Below are 17,586 nucleotides of genomic sequence, written 5' to 3' on the forward strand. Positions count from 1 at the left end.
TTTTTCTTTCTCATCCATAAATCATTTTATTCATCTATATCATTCAAAATCATTTATCTCAAAAACCGTATATCGATAAATTATAAAAATTGTATGGGTCTTCTTAAATATTCGTACTCTTTCATTAAAGATGTCATTCGATATACTTTCGACGAATTTTTAAATCTAAGGGTGGAGCCTGTACGGCTAAGGCATTTGGCTATCATAATCTATAACTTGACATATCACGCCCACCATCTCACCGCCGCAACACGCGGACAATATCTCTCGTTAAATATAATTCATTTCAATAAGATCATAATATACAGTACTATTCTACATTTTATATAATAATAATAATAATAATAATAATGATAATGATAATGATAATAATAAATAATAATAATAATAAATAATAATAATAAATAATAATAATAAACCCGATAGCAATTGTTAAATAAGAGAGCATAACAATCACCGATTACTACTACTATACAGTGATAGACTGATAGTAATGCCAAAAAATAAAAACTAAAAAACAAACTCATTCTATCCGTCTCTATTATCACCTAAAAGAACACATGCAAATAAAAAAGGGTGTAAGTCCCAACTATTACTAGATGGGTGCTGAAGACACCTCTATGTCGATGGTGAGTGAACTTTGTAACACGATCAATTAATCTAGATATGACCAGTTTAGATTGATCGTGTACCAGGTTAACTGGAGTTAAGTATTAAGGTGATAGAATATTAATAAGTGCAATAATATAAATGGCGAGTATATAAACTGGTGAGACAATATGTAATTTTCAAGTGTATTTTATTTATTACTTGTTTAAATAAAATACAAGGTTGTTGCGGAACCAAGATAATACAAGAATGTAAATATCCTAGCAACCCATGAATTACAATTAATCTAAACTTGGAAATTCTCCTAAACAATCGAAACACTTCGAGTTGTGAAATGTTCCTTTTTACGATTGAGAGAATATTGCACAAGTTCACCAATATTGCAGAATATATGTATTTGCAAAGTTGTTGAAAAAGCTTGTGCAAGGACCTCTATTTATAGTCGAAGATTGAGCATGGGGATCTCAACTTCGACGTACAAATATGGTGGACAGCACACAAAAGTATTGTTAAAATAATCCTTTGTGTGTGTTAAATAAAGTAAGACAAAAGGTTACTTTATTCACCCATTCTACATCTTTATATCTTTATCCAAAGACAATATCATTGTCCGGTTAAAAGGATGTAGAGTAAAGAAGGTCCTCCTCGTAATCAGTGTAAAGCTTTGTAAGAGCATTTACACTGGAGGATTCTCCAGTTGATTAATCTGGTAGATTGTCAACTAGGCTTCGCCGCCATTGCCAATCTCTATCTTCCATTTGTTGTCTTTGACTTCAACTGGAAGGTCTTCAGATTCTAGTATTCTGATCTCAACTGGGGGAAGTCATCAGTTGCTAAACCTGTACAATGCAACTGGACTTCTAATATTTCGGACAATTCTCCATGCTCTCCAGATGTCACTGGAGAGCTCCAGTTTAGTTAAAACTGGACCTAACAAATTCCCCCTAATTGTCCTGAAATATTGTCAAGTATTTTCAAACTTGTTTCTATACAAGTTTAAGTTTGAAATACTTGAATTTGATAAAACCTGTTAAGTTTCCAAGACATTTTTATAGATCATCAAATGTCTTGGATTTTGTTTTAAGTGTTTGTAGATCTTATCAAATATCTTACTTGTAGGTTACAATCTGGAAACTTGTATATACATACAATTACAAATAAATTACAAGAGAGTACACAAAATTACAAGTAGATAGTTAGAAGGAAAACTTAAACAGATGGCCCTTCGCCAGTTTTCCTTCTCTTTGAGACTGATGAAATCGGCTGAGTATCCTCAGGATCAAGGCCTAACCTTTCTTCAATGTTTTCCTTGAACTTGATAAGATTTTGAAATACGTACTCCCAGCCTCTTTCAACTTTATTCTTCCTCTATCTCCCCTCCAGCAACCTCAACATCTCAACATGTTCGGAATGACCATACTGATTGACATCCGGGTTCTCAGTTGTCCTCTTAGGTCCACTAAAGTATTGTACCTCAACAACAAAATGCTTGGCACCAGGCTTGATCGAGACCTTAACATCAGTAATCCTGCCTCTATTGTGCCTTCGACGCTGTACATCTGACAAATATGTGCGAGCTTCAGATTCATTTGTCAGTTTGATTTTGCTCGTGCTCAGCTTTTGTGTAGCAGCTCGAATATCATCAGTTGTGGGTTCAGATGGTTCTACCCAAGTCCTCAGATTTGCATCTCTTGGCAAGGCCTTTTGTTTTCTTCCTTTGGACTTGGGTGGATTCAACACTTTGGTGACCGCCTTCTTTACCTACTCAGTCCTCTTGAGAATCCCTTCAGATCTAATCTCTCTGGCCTTTTCCACCGATACATTCAAACACTTTGTATCCAGTTCAGCCTCATCATCCTGGTAGTGTTTGTCCAGTTCCACTTCAAGCATCTCCTTCAGTGAATTGACTATTCTTGGATCTTCTTTGATCTTCTTGTATTCAACAAGTGTCAAGCCAAGGAGTTGAGCATCAGTGATATCAACAAGAGGGGTTGGAAGATTTTTTCTTGATTCAAACTGGTTTGCCTTCATTTGTTTCTTCCTTTCCTTGACCAGGTATCCCACTCTTGCTAACTTCTGACTCTCGCTTTCAGTAACTGGAGGCAACAAATCGACATTGCCAGTTTCCAACATTGGTGCATCGGTGGCCGGTTCCAAATATTCATCAGCAATGGCCTTTCCTTTATCAACACCTCCTACCACCACATCCTCAAACACCTCAAACCCTTGCTCACCAGCCTCAGTACTGGTAGCCACCACAATCTCCTTCCCTTTATCTGAAGTCTCCACAAGAGTGCGAGGGGCATGTACCGACCTTTCCCCCTTGGCAGCATCTAGTCCCTGCCTGATGGCTTCAAAATCGGCATGACTAGAGGGCAGGCGATCTAGAGGCTGCCATGATTGCATTGTCTTGCACTCTTTGAAGACTCCACAAAGCATGCGAACTGTTCTCCATAGATGATTTATCTCTTGAGACTGAGTCATTACATTTCCACTTGTCTGCTCTTGACTCTTTAAAATCTGTTTAAGTATTGAGAGATCATCTGAAGAGAGCCCAGTTGCAGGGACTTCCTTAACACTTTCAGTCACAACCTCCCTTCCTTTGACAACTTCAGTGGTCAGATCCGATATGGCAGTTGAATGTTCAGAGACCTTGCTGGCCAGTGTATCCAGACTGCACCTCAACCGATCAATCTCAGATGTAATAGGAGTGAGATCGACCTGGGGTGCTGCAATCTTGGTGATCTCAGACATCACCTTTTCAATCAAATTGTTTTCACTGGCAGCCAAAGTTTCTTCGATCTTGAGACCCACTGAAGAGGCCAACTGGTGCCCAAGCGCAGTCACATCTAGGCCAGGTTTGTTACATAAATCTTGCACCTGCCTTTCCAGATTCTTAACATCAACCTCTGAAGATCTGACAGTACTGTTCAGCAGGTTGGATATTGAAGATGTGACTCCAGATTGAGTCAGTGCGAATGCCTCCCTTAAAGATATTGCCAGTTGATTGGAGGATTCCACTAACTCGTTCAGCTTGCCAAACACCAAGTCCTCATTAGCAGAGAACTTGTTGATCCCCAGGTCAACCACTTTAATATTTTACAGATGATCCTTGTGGTACCTGGAGAAGGACTTGGTGTTCTTCTCGAGTGTCTTTTGAATCTCTTCCACCCTCGCGAGAAGGTTCGAGAGATCGGCTTGAAAAGACACGAATTGGCTGTCCAATGACGGAGGAGAAGGTGTCACTGGACCAGCCGAAAAAGTTACAGGTGCAACTGGACGAGGTATGACAATATTTGGTTCTCCAGTTGCAGTAGCATCAGTTGATAGAGGAGGAGGGGTTGTAGAAATGAAGGGAAGAGATTCAATGTGTCGTTCATGCTAAGAATGCTCAGGTGTGAACGACGGCGACGGTGGGGTTAGGATGTGTCTATTTCTAGGCACACCCATAGAAGAAAGTAGTTGGCGAGAGGCGAATATTGGAGGTATATCTAAGCTTTGTGCATTAGTTGGGGAAACTGAAACATGTGGTTCATGGGGTTGACCAAGGAGAGAAGGGAGCTGATCAAGTACAGTTGCATCAGCCATCTCCTGGTCAGAGTCCGTTTCAGATGAGTCCGAAGACTCAAGCTGAAACTCACCCTCATTTATGCCAAGATCCATAAATGTTGGGGGTGGCTGAACGAGTTTTTCAGACTCCTGATGACCAGTTTGAGTTGCCTCAATGGTATCATCTCCCTGGACAGAGGTGACTGGTGCCTCAACTACAACTGCTCTATCCTCAGTTGCAATATCACCGGCAGTGGCTTTAGAGACCACAGTCACAGATTGTGACTGGTCAGGTGCAGCGAGTCCAGATCTTGATCTCCTTCTGCTCTTGGAAGATCTTCTTGCTTTAGGAATCGCCTGAACTCCTGCTTCTGCCACAGTTACCGCTCCAGTAGACAAACCGGTAGGTCCCTCATTATTTTGAGGCCCGCCCAGTTGCCCTTCTGACTCACCAGATTGTGGTGCATCAGTTCTAGAGAATGCAAAAATCATTCTTGGGGACATCTGGACTTCATCAGAAGTGGACACCAGGTTGTCCAGATTCCTCAACAGTTCTGGCACAGAGAACAAGGATTGTGTGTTGTTGTACTCTTCCCTGCCCAGAATCTGAATGAAACACAGGGACAGAAATCTTGAAAAGGGAACACAAGGACCCCTATTTCCCTTCAACTTGAACACTAGGCTTCTGAACAAAATACCTGCAAAGTCCACCCTCAGCCCATTCCAAAGGCAGTAAGCCATCTCTGCCTGGAAGGAGTTTATCTGGTCCAATCCACCAGAACTCCCTCCCAAATTTTCCACCAAGTGGACCATAAAGAACTTCCAGGATGGTGAAAGCCCTTTCATTGTAATGGACCCCTTGGTCTTCAACACATCCCCCCTCTACCATCTCCTTATTTCCCATATCAAGGAAGACCTGGCGGAAATTGACATTGGAGGAAATCACCATTGGAGTTTCATTATGTCTCCAGTAGTTGAGGTTAAGGGCTTCCCTCAACGTTTCAGTGGTGATGGTACACAGGACTGACCCATCCTTTTGAGAAAAAGAGATGGATGAGCAGTCCTCAGAAAGAGAGGCAGTGTACCAGAACTCACACAAGTGATCATGAAATAGCTTGTGTGGATTCAAAGAGAAGGCATCGCTGAGGGGAGAAATCCGGAGAAAGGATTGGATTCTCCCTATAAGAGAGTCAGCGGCCTGGAGCCCTTGAAGAGATGCCATTGGATTATTTGGATTTAGTTTAATAAGTTTAGAACTTATGGGAGCACCAGTGGCACGAATAACATTTTGTGATGGATTATACTCAGCAGTGAGTAGATTCACATCACGAGAACGAGATGAAGAAGATGATTTAGGAGCCATTTGTGAAATTGGATTTAGGGTTTTGGACTTAAAGAAGAAAGAGAGAAAGGGATCTCGAATTGTGAATGATTGGAAGAGTAAATGAAAGAATTTTGAGAGAAGTAAATGAGACGGACATTTAGTGGGTGTATATATAGGCAGTAAAATATTGCCAAGATATATACGAAAAGATATTTTAGTTACCAAAAGTTTGAAATACTTTGAAAAAAGTTATTTTCCAGAATTTTGAGAATTCAAAAATATTTAATACCTCCCATCAAGCATTTAATGCTACGACGGCTGGTATTCCCACTCACCCACTAACTTCATCAAAACCCATAAAAAGTGCAGTACATTCAGCAAAAAAAGTCTTGACACGTAAGACATGTCAGGTGACGTTCGAGAGTGCGAGGTAAGCACTCGAGTAACATCACGTGTCACAAGTATCCACCAAGTAAAACATAACGTTATGAAATCTGGTTGACCATCATTTTGAGATAAGACCAAACTAGCAAATAAAAGAAAATTTAGATGCCAGTTTCAACTGATGACCTTCAGTTGCATTTTTCAATAAAAAATTAATTATTTTGAAAAAATATTTTAAGTCTTTTTCCCCCTAAAAATGTGATCCATTTGATCAATGGCTAGTCTTCGAGTACATCAAGGCGTTCAATCTCCAACGAATCAAGGATCACCTGGACCATCCTCCACTGAAGGGCCTCTCCAGTTTAATAAGGATTTAACATACCCAGTTCACTGATGAGATTTTTAAAAGTTTTCTCATCAAGAGGTTTTGTAAAAACATCAGCTAACTGTTTCTCAATGGGGATGAAATGTATTTCAATATCTCCTTTCATAACATGATCACGAATGAAGTGATACCTGATATCAATATGCTTTGTCTTTGAGTGCATCACTGGGTTGTGAGATATAGCAATAGCACTGGTGTTGTCACAAAAGATTGGGGTTCTTGTGAATTTCATGCCATAATCAAGTAACTGGTTTTTGATCCAGAGAATCTGGGCACAGCAACTGGCCGCAGAAATGTATTCTGCCTCAGCAGTAGACATTGAGACTGAAGTCTGCTTCTTACTAGTCCAACTCACCAGTTTTCCCCTAGGAAGTGACATCCACCAGTTGTGGATTTTCTATCAATCTTACAACCTGCATGATCTGAATCTGAATAACCCATTAGATCTAACCCTGAGCCTTTGGGATACCAAAGACCAAGGCTAGGGCACCCTTTCAGGTACCTGAAAATGCGTTTAACAGCATGCAAGTGTGATTCTTTTGGATTTGCCTGAAATCTGGCACATAAACATGTTGCAAACATTATATCTGGTCGACTGGCAGTTAAATACATCAGTGAACCAACCATTCCACGATATTCTTTTTGGTCCACTGGTTTGCCATTTGGGTCAGAGTCCAAATTTAATAGAGCTGAAATGGGTCATATTTGTATTTTCTCAACAAATCTCTGACATATTTTTCTTTGTAACACCCCGACTACGGCGGAAACACGAGATGTCACAGAACGACATGGTACAAAAGGTTAAATGGAAAACATCTTAAATAAAGTCTTAAACCATTCCAAATTACACGATTACATGGTTCAAAGTAAAGTGTTTAAAATCATAACATAAGTCCAAATCCGAATAAAAGATAAACTTGTTTGCATTACAAGTCTTCGTTCGCCATGCAAACACATGGTCCAAAAGCGGTCCATAGGCAAACCTACTGCTCTAAACCTGAAAAGCATGAAGAAAAAGTGTCAACTACGAGAGTTGAGTGAGTTCATAGGTTTTTAACTAATACAATAAGCATATATACACATCATTACAACATAAATTAGGAATCACCAATTTAATGAATATTTCCAATTCATCCTTTGATAATCGTTCGTTCAACTCAATTTTAACCCATGTAAATAAATTCTTGTCATATGACCACAAGGTCTAATTCCATTATCTTAGATGAGTAAGTACTTGAGCCACTACTACTACCATTTTATTCAAGTCCGATTACAATCCAATAATTCAATTCATAGCACAAGCTGTCAATCAAGTGCCGTAATAATAATAACAATAATGATAATGGGTCGTGCCATGGAGACGCCCGATTATCTTAAGGTAGTTAGAACACCCGGGGGCCAGACTAGAAGTGGAGGTTGTCACGAAGGCAACCAACCTTCCAACGGTACGCTTTGGGTGGGCGGACGAAACCTAGTTGCGCAACTAACTAACTACAGGCCTCCCCTTTCGGAGTAAATAGTAGTGTACCGAACGACGCGGTTTGACGAACTCAAGCTCATCACATAAATTCTTTATTAACATTTCATACTCATATATCAAGAATCATTTCATATATAACAAACTCTCTTTCAAGAAATATTTCATATATATAGAAAACAGTTTCATTTATCATGCTTTTCACCCCGAAAGTAAAACACATAAAAGAGTTTGAAAGGGGGCTATGACTCACTTGATTTGAGAGTAAAGGGGGCCGATCAAATACGAGATGTGTGCCTAGCGATGTCGTTCCCCAAGCAAGCCTAAACCATGGTATTCAAATATACACAACGTAAGTGCGTATTACATGAACTAGTGAACTAGATCATGAGACTTATGCTAGTAGGCTTGCCTATCTTTGGTTGTTACTTAATTATGGAATCAAAGTGTATTATGATGCTCAAGATGTTTGGTTAAATTGGGATTGATGGTAAGAGTAGTTTTTGCGTTAAGCGTTTTTGCGCGTTTGTTGGAATTTTGGTAATTCGGCTTTGATTCGCGAGATTTCTTTTGCACACTTTGTTTTGTACTATTATTTGATATTGGTACAGTAGTATTTTGGATTTTAAATATATTTTCTGATTTATATTAATTTCCTTGATTTATTATTATTTAATTAATTATTCATTCCATTTATTCATTAATTAATTAAATAATTCCTTATAATTATTCTTAGGTTCTTAAATTACCTTTAAAATTCATAGATAATTATATTTTGATTATCTACTGAGTATTATGCTTTTAAACTTGTAATATTATTTATTCATTTATTTATTTAAGCTTTATTACTTATTTATTTAATAATAGTGATTAATTAGTGATTTTTAACTTAGTTAGTTATTCTTAAATTATGTAGAACTTGGTTCTTTCCTTGAAATTAATTTTCTCCAGTAGGTTTAAGTTATTTTAACCCTATTTATGTGATTTTGTCCAAGTTCATTATTTATATAATTTATTATTGATTTATTTATTCCTTAAAATCCCTTTTAAATTCATTAAATTATAAAAACACTTAGAAATCATCACAAGAGCTTTTGTCTAAAATCCCAGGCCCTTTTTAGGCAACTTTTATCAGATAAAATTTGTAACCATTCAATCTCTCTTGTGTTCTTATAATTTGAGGACTTTTAAACATAAAATCGTTTACCGAAATAGTGATTTTGCCTCATTTCTCAACCAATTCAAATGCTTCAAAAGGGATTTTTGTTCTTGTTTCATTTTGTCCAGAATGTCCCTCATATTTTGATGGACTAAGTCGTGATTGTGGTGGTGGTGTGCTATGTGCAATTTTGTGCTTTCGGTTGGTGATTATTTGACCCGAAAAGACTATTTTTGAGCTTATTCTTGCCATGCATCAAATAACTTGAGTTTTATACTTTTAATATGTCATATTTCCAGTATGTTCATCACATTTTCATGGTCATATAGTTATGGTGCATGTGTGTGCTCAAAATGCATTTTAACAAGTTTTCGGTTTTCGATTTCAAGCCTATTTTGCCTTGTTTGGTTCCATAGTCATATTTTTGTTATTACCATAACTTTTCCAGAATATTAACTTTGATTTTAACACATTTTTCACTTATGACAAGCCTAGCTTCATCTCATAATCCAAACAATAATCCAACCTTCTTAAATCTAGCATATATGCACTTAAATCAATACTTTTTAACATAAAGCTTTAACTATCAAAAATCCATCAACATAAAAATATATTTTTCATGCAATATTCCAGAAATATATATACAAATATTTATACATCATGTTCATCTTTTTATATAAAAAGTTACTTTACAATCTATCAACATATATCCACCTTTTTGATGCTAGCTTTTATAGATCCAACACTTTATCAATGAAATCTATATTTTTATAAATATTTCCAGAAATATCACTTTCATAATATGCATGAATATAGCCATCTTTCAAAAGAAAAATCACATCAAAGACTATTAAACTTATATACACACTTTTGGGTCTTAAACTAGTTGAATCCTTGGATCTTTCTTCATGGATTCAACATGCATGAGCATGGAAAGAAAGATCCTATCAACTTTGCCCTCATCAAGTGTATATTCAAAAGAAAACATAAAGAAAACACAATCTTTTAATAAAACCTTTTTAATATAAACAAGAATAAGATTAATCTAATAAAGAGATGAAGATATATACCCTTGAAGAACACTTCTTGATGATGAAAATATGCAGATTTTTGTGACCCAAAAAGTCTCCAATAACCCTTGTTTCAACCTCAAAACAACCCTTAAACCTTAGCCTAATCAAACCCTTGCTTAGCCTAACTTAAACCCTTATTATTATCAAGTATTAAGGTTGATTTTTGTTGGTGTTGTTCTTGTTTGTGGGCTGCCGAAAAAGAGAGAGAAAAAGGGAGAGAAGAAGAGTTTTTTTGAGAGAGAATTGATTAGTGTGTGTGAAATGGGAGTGTAGTGTGTGTTGGAGTGGTGAGTTCCAAGACTTAAGGCATGCAAAATTTGAAATGGATGGATGTATGTGTGTGTAGAGGGGGCCGGCCTAAAGGGGGGAAAATGGAGGGGTTTTACCTTTTTTTTTTTATATAATTTTGTTGTATAAGTATAAGTGTGGGTATATGTTAAGTGTGGATTTAATTTGTAAGTGTTTTGTTAGTAAAATATAAGTAATTAGTTGTTTTAGTTAGGAATATGTATATGTGTGTATAAGTCATGTATATCTATGTGTGTGGATATATTTTTGTATTTTTAGTTGGTTTCATAGGTCATTGGTTGTAATTTGTATTAATTTTTAAGCTTATATGCTTACTTATTAAGTTTTCGACGCTTTTACGTACCTAACATTTCCAATTATATTTTTAGTTGAAAATTTTATTTATCATGATCATATCCTCTTGATTTGGTTATATTTTTGATTTGTTGGGCATTCCATAGGAATTTTGGTTGGTATCTCAATTTGCGAGTCTTAAGTTATTATTATCGTATCGATTGATCACTTCCTAGAATATTTGTTCCGAGGTATTTTCATTAGGGAATTCTTTTACATATCATTAGCTTTAGATTACTAATTTGGGGCATTACCTACTAGCTTCAAGTATAACTAGGGCTTGCGGGAACGTAAACAACCTAACTAGCACATATATAATATTAAAAGTACGGTTGTTACATTCTTGGTTAATAAAGATACCATCCATGGTTTGTTTGATTTGTAAACCTAAGAAAAATGTTAATTCACCCATTAAACTCATCTCATATTCTTGAGACATAATTTTCGAAAACCTTTTACACATTCCATCATCAGTTGACCCAAATATAATATCATCAACATAAATTTGTACCAGCAAGATATTACCTTTTTCTTTCAACATGAACAAGGTATTATCTATTGCACCTCTTTGAAAACCATTTTTGAGAAGATGTTTAGTTAGAGTGTCATACCAGGCTCTTGGGGCTTGTCGAAGACCATACAAAGCTTTGTTCAGTCTATATACCCAATGTGGATGCTTTTCATTAATGAAGCCTGGAGTCTGCGTAACATACACTTCTTCTTCCAATGTGCCATTCAGAAACGCACTTTTTATATCCATCTGGAAAACCTTGAATTGCAAGTGAGCAGCATAAGCCAAGAAAATTCTGATGGCTTCAAGTCTTGCAACTGGAGCAAAAGTTTCATCGAAATCAACACCTTCTGCTTGACAATAACCCTTGGCAACTAATCTAGCTTTGTTCCTGATAACGTTGCCATCTTCATCCATCTTGTTCCCGTAGACCCACCTCGTTCCAATGGGTTCTCTCTTTAACCCTGGAGGACAAGGAACAAGCTCCCAAACGTTGTTCCTTTCGAACTGGTTGAGTTCTTCTTGCATAGCTTCAACCCAGCTTGGATCTGCCATAGCCTCGTCAATCTTCTTCGGTTCAATCAGTGATAAGAAGGTGACGTTCAAGCATTGATCACTTGTGGCTCTTCTAGTCTGAACCCCACTATCTGGATTGCCAATAATCTGCTCAATGGGATGAGCAGCAGTCCATTTAGTGTATTGACTAGGTTGGTATAATACAACATCAGTGCAAGACACCTGACAATCTCCAACTGTTGCAGCAACTGGAGGAGAATCAGTCCAAACTACTTCAACTTCATCATTAGTGTCAACTGAAAAGTTAACATGATTATCTTCAAACAAAGGTATCTCTTGAAGAACTGGAGAAGCTTGAACTGGTTCTGATGTTGTTGTGGCATGCACATCAGATCCAATTACCAGTTTTTCAGGTAGGTTAAAACTGATAGAAGGATAGAATGAGGTGTCACTGAAGTTCTTCTTTTCCTTAACTGGTTCCAAGACTTGATGTTTGGAAACATTTTCTGGTGTACTAAATGATTGATGAACCTGATCAGATACACCAAAATCAACTGGGACAACTGAAGATAAATCAAGTGTTGGTCTTTTGTTGATTGCTTCATTTGATTCATCGAATGTGACATGAATTGTCTCATGTACCTTTTGGAGTCTATAATTGTAAACTCTATAGGCTTTTCTAACATCTGAATACCCCACAAAGACGCCTTCATTAGCTTTTGCATCAAATTTTCCCAACTGACTGGAATCGTTTAAAATATAAACTGGACAGCCAAATACATGGAAATATCCAATATTTGGCTTACGATTCCTGAGGACTTCATAGGCAGTCTTCCTGTGTCTCTTGACATAAACTGACCGGTTTTGGGTGTGACACGCAGTTGCCACAGCTTCAGCCCAAAAACAGGTGGGAAGACCAGATTCAGATAACATACTTCTGGCAGCTTCAATCTGTGTGCGATTCTTCCTTTCAACCACAGCATTTTGTTCTGGAGAACAAGCTGACGAAAAGTTTTGAGAAACGCCAGTGTCAGTGCAAAATGTCTCCAATTCTTTATTCATGAATTCTGTACCGTTATCACTTCGCAACTGACATACTTTTTTGGTAAACTTGAGCTCAATTCGCTTGATGAGAGAGATAATTTCACCAGATGCATCACTCTTTGATCTGATAAATATCACCCAACAAAATCTGGTGTATTCATCGACCACAACTAAAGTGTATCTCTTACCAGCTTTAGTTTGAACATTCACTGGACCAAAAAGATCCATATGAAGCATGTGAAGAGGTTCAGTGATGCTGAAATTCTGCCTGGTCTTAAAACTGGCTCTTTTCTTTTTGCCCATTTCACACCCTGGACATGGCTTCTCCCTTTTAAAGGAAAACAAAGGTATCCCATCAACCAGTTGCTTTCTTGACAACTTGTTAATATTTTTGAAGTTAAGATAGGATAACCGTTTATGCCACAGCCAGTTGGTGTCCTCATCAGCCTTGACATAGAAACAATGCTCTTTTGGAGCAGGCTCCATGTTCATGATGTACACATTCCCTTTTCTTGATGCAATCATGACTACCTTCCAATCCTTGTTAAAAACAGTGCCTTAAGCAATGTCGAACAGTACCCTATATCCATCATCACAAAGTTGACTGACACTTATCAGGTTATATTTCAAACCATTGACAAATGCAACCTTAGTGAACTGAATCTGCCCATTGTCAACAACACCATATCCTTCAGTTTTCCCACTTCCATCATTACCAAATGTCACTACAGGTCCATCACAAACAGTGAACTCTTCCAGCAGGGGCTTACATCCGGTCATAGTCCGGCCAGCTGCGCTGTCCAGATACCAAATATTTTTCTTTCGATCGCCCTGCACACCCAAGTAAGTGATCAGTTATTTTTGTGAACCCATCTTTTCTTGATGGGTCCACTGGACTTCTTCTGAGAAGTCCCATGTGCTTGACTGGGTGTTGAACTGGATGAGGAAACTGGAGGGTTCTCTCCAGTTTCTGGAGTAAAAACAATTGGTTTCAGTGGAGCATTGACCTCCTTTTTCTTTTCGATGTATGCTCCTTTCTGAGCAGATTGTTTTATCTTTTGTTTTTGAGGAGGAGTTTTGACATTTTGTTTTTCAACTGAAGAGGATGCACCTCCTTCCAAATTTTTTATTCTGGCAGTACAACTTTGTACCTGCCTTGACAAATTTTGGAGTTGATTTTCCATTTTTACCAAAATGTTTTTTTCTTCAGGCTGCTGGCCTTTGGACTTTGGCTCAGCGGGGGTTTTAGTCTTTAGAGTTGAGGACTCACTTGACTTATGAGGTAAAGGATTGTCACTAGATTCCTTTTTAACTGGAGCTTTAGCCTTCTTGGCTCCAGTTTTGACCTCAACAGGGTTGGTCTTAATTGATTCAGATTTGATCGTGTCAGAGGAATCATAAGGAGTTTCGATTCTAACAGATTCTGGCAATTGGTGAATTATGGGTAAAACAGCTGCCATCTGAAGATCACCAGATTTCCAGGCAGTTTTTTGAGCATCAATGGTTTTAGAAAAAGCGTCATAATTTTTACCAGATGCTTGTACCCATGAATTGATAACCATATGTTCCTTTTCAAGATCAAGTTTCAGTTTTTGGTTATCTCTTTCTAATGCCTCATTTTTCAAATCTGACTCTTTAAGAGCCAACTGGACACTTTGCAAATCATATATTTGACTTTTCATGTTGTTAAATTCAACCAAAACTGTTTCTAAGTATCTTTCACAGTCAGTTCTCATGGTTTCAACAAATAACAAGTCATCATTCAAAGATTCAGCAATATCTAGTTTTAATTCTGAATCAATTTCGACATCATAATCCCTTACCTTCTTTAAAATGATGTCAACCCATCTTCCAGACACAACATCATCCTTCACCACTGGTTGTTGACTCTCCAATGCCATGAAACACATATCTTTAATCTCTTCTTCATCATCAGATGAATCATCAGAGAGTTCCCATTTCCCTTCAGTTTGAGCCATCATGCACTTGTTCTTTTCTTTCTCATTATTTTGATCAAGAGACATGAGAGCAATCTGGGCCTTAAGTTTCTTGTATTTGGCCTTATAATCATCAGTTTTAACAAAGTTTGGGACAATAGGACCAGTTTGGTTGTTCATTTGACTAGATCTGCATTCCTTCATGAAATGGCCTTTCTTACCACATTTGTAGCAGGTAAGATTAGCCTTATCCATAGAAATTGAACTGGAAGCATTATTGGACCCATTAAATCGATTAGATTTATGCTTAAACCTATTAAAGGTTTTAGCAATCATGGCTACCAGATCATCATCGTCAGTTTCCTCACAACCATCACTGAGATTAGTGGTCAGGCCAGAGTTCAAAAAGTTGTTTAACATTTCCTTCACAGAATGTGACTGGACATTCTCAGTAGACATTAAAGCAGCACAAGGTTGCCCAGAAAAATTGGCAGCCTTGGAACTCTGAGCATGGTTTAAAGCATCTTGCTCAGCCAGCAATCTTGCAGCATCGTTATCTTCAGTGAATCTGAAGGCTCCATAAAGGGAAGCAAGGGTATGGCTATGCAAGGTCTTTCCTTGTCTTAAGACAAGAACCATGTGTGCCCATTTGGATGGCAAAACATCACAGAATTTTTCAAGAAGAGTATCCTTATCCTTCTCCACTCCCAAGCCTCTAAGTTGATTAATTAGGCCAGTAAATCTGGTATAAGTACCAGTCAAACTTTCATTGGGAAGAGCAAAGAAGGATTCATACTTCTTGTTGAGAGCAACCTTTCTAGTGACAATGGTGTCATTTCCTCCTTCAAACTGGAGAACTAATTCATCCCACATAGATTTTGCACTTGGAAACAGCACAAGAGTAGGAATTAGTTCCTCAGGTATAGCAGAAAGAATCATGTTTTTCAGTTTGGTATCAAGATCAACCAATCTGCGATCCTCATCTGACCAATGTTCCTCAGATTTTTCCCTGGTGCCTCTTCTTCCAGTGGGATCGAGAAGAGGGCTAACACCACTGGACATGGGTATATATGGTCCATCCTTAAGGATTTTCAACATATACCTCTCTATCCCACCAAAATGCAAGAGCATTCTAGCCTTCCATGTACCAAATGTCTCACCATTCCCATCGAATTTGGGAACAGGAGAGTTGGAGTAATGTACATGAACGTGGTTAGCTCCAGGAGGAGGAGGAGGAGGAGGAGGAGGGTTAGTATTTAAAAGAGTAGCAATATTAGGATTAGATTCATTTGGACCAGAACCATTCTCACCTTCAGCGGCCATCGAAGCAGACCTAGGTTATAGGATTGAAACAATTCAACCTGCCTGCTCTGATACCACTTGTAAGTCCCAACTATTACTAGATGGGTGCTGAAGACACCTCTATGTCGATGGTGAGTGAACTTTGCAACACGATCAATTAATCTGGATGTGACCAGTTTAGATTGATCGTGTACCAGGTTAACTGGAGTTAAGTATTAAGGTGACAGAATATTAATAAGTGCAATAATATAAATGACGAGTATATAAACTGGTGAGACAATATGTAATTTTCAAGTGTATTTTATTTATTACTTGTTTAAATAAAATACAAGGTTGTTGCGGAACCAAGATAATACAAGAATGTAAATATCCTAACAACCCATGAATTACAATTGATCTAAACTTGGAAATTCTCCTAAACAATCGAAACACTTAGAGTTGTGAAATGTTCCTTTTTACGATTGAGAGAATATTGCACAAGTTCACCAATATTGCAGAATATATATATTTGCAAAGTTGTTGAAAAAGCTTGTGCAAGGACCTCTATTTATAGTCGAAGATTGAGCATGGGGATCTCAACTTCGACGTACAAATATGGTGGACAACACACAAAAGTATTGTTAAAATAATCCTTTGTGTGTGTTAAATAAAGTAAGATAAAAGGTTACTTTATTCACCCACTCTACATCTTTATATCTTTATCCAAAGACAATATCATTGTCCGGTTAAAAGGATGTAGAGTAAAGAAGGTCCTCCTCGTAATCAGTGTAAAGCTTTGTAAGAGCATTTACACTGGAGGATTCTCCAGTTGATTAATCTGGTAGATTGTCAACTAGGCTTCGCTGCCATTGCCAATCTCTATCTTCCATTTGTTGTCTTTGACTTCAACTGGAAGGTCTTCAGATTCTAGTATTCTGATCTCAACTGGAGGAAGTCATCAGTTGCTAAACCTGTACAATGCAACTGGACTTCTAATATTTCGGACAATTCTCCATGCTCTCCAGATGTCACTGGAGAGCTCCAGTTTAGTTAAAACTGGACCTAACAAAGGGTTAGAAAAATTCACAAACTAATGAATAGCTTAGCTGCTAATATCATGTTACTCACCACTGCAATTTTGAAATTTGAAGCCAAAAATCAACCAATCATATCTCTTGAAATTATGTGTTATCAGTGAATCACCAAAGGGAACTCTCATTGTGCTGTATTTCTGGCAGTCCCATTAACATCCTGTCCACGGTTCACACGTCCACCATTGTTGTCTCTTTGATATCCATCACCACCATGGTTTGAACCTCCTCCACGGCTGTTACCTCTGAAACCATAGTCATTCCTGTTGCCACCAAAATCACCACCTCGACCAAAACCCCTGCCGCCAACATAGTTTCCATGACCTCTCATGCCATCGCTTCTGATGAACCCGAGTCCCTTCCAGCTACAAATCTTCCACGGTTTCCTCCTATAAATGAGCAAGCAGTTAAGAAAAAAAGTGCAGGCACAATAGCATATTTATTCGGATTGCCCATAATGATTAACGATTACGACTAAAAACAAAAATAAAATTTTTAACTTACAGTAACAGATTATAGACCTTGCAAAGATTCGCCATTAAACCCAAACTACTTCAGAATTGTTCAGCTTTCGTATACTAACTTTTAACGTGAATAATTGTAT

General features: G+C 37.7%; 1 long non-coding RNA gene across 1 annotated transcript; it reads right to left on the reverse strand.

The window, feature by feature from the left end:
* Positions 1–436: 436 nt before the first annotated feature.
* Positions 437–17,358, reverse strand: LOC122602519. The gene is made up of 2 exons (XR_006324291.1): positions 17,020–17,358; positions 437–548 (listed from the first exon to the last, which is right to left on the reverse strand). It is a non-coding gene; the product is annotated as an uncharacterized LOC122602519 (long non-coding RNA).
* Between the last annotated feature and the right edge of the window lie 228 nt (positions 17,359–17,586).

This window comes from Erigeron canadensis, chromosome 6 (genome assembly GCF_010389155.1).
Source record: "Erigeron canadensis isolate Cc75 chromosome 6, C_canadensis_v1, whole genome shotgun sequence".
NCBI classification, from domain to species: domain Eukaryota; kingdom Viridiplantae; phylum Streptophyta; class Magnoliopsida; order Asterales; family Asteraceae; genus Erigeron; species Erigeron canadensis.